The following is a 269-nucleotide window of genomic DNA, read 5'->3' as shown; positions in this document are numbered from 1 at the left end:
GGCGCGGTGGCGGAGGAGGTTAAAATAGAAGTGCTGCACGTCCCCGAGGTCTGCAGCCCCAAGAGCAAGAAGGGAGATCTGCTGAACGCGCACTATGATGGTTTCTTGGCCAGCAACGGATCCAAGTTTTACTGCAGGTGGGCTTCCAGGGCATTGGGCAGGGTGGAAGGGAAGGTGGGCCCTAGCCCGGGTGGTGTACGTGGCAAAGCCATCTCGCCCCCAGGAGCAGTGGGGCCCCCCTTCCCCGCCCAAGACGGAGTTCTCGCAGA

General features: G+C 62.1%; 1 protein-coding gene across 1 annotated transcript in view; it reads left to right on the top strand.

Moving 5' to 3' along the window:
* Positions 1-6: 6 nt before the first annotated feature.
* Positions 7-269, top strand: part of FKBP7 (FK506 binding protein 7) — a 4,575-nt gene continuing 4,312 nt past the window's right edge. Inside the window, exon 1 of the mRNA XM_010023325.1 lies at positions 7-137. The gene's annotated coding sequence lies outside the window, so the exon portion shown is untranslated. The remainder of the gene's footprint in view (positions 138-269) is intronic.

Source organism: Nestor notabilis, unplaced genomic scaffold (genome assembly GCF_000696875.1).
Source record: "Nestor notabilis isolate BGI_N333 unplaced genomic scaffold, ASM69687v1 scaffold24181, whole genome shotgun sequence".
Taxonomy (NCBI): Eukaryota; Metazoa; Chordata; class Aves; order Psittaciformes; family Psittacidae; genus Nestor; species Nestor notabilis.
The sequence above is the reverse complement of the archived record's forward strand: the minus strand, read 5'-3'. Positions and strand labels throughout refer to the sequence as shown.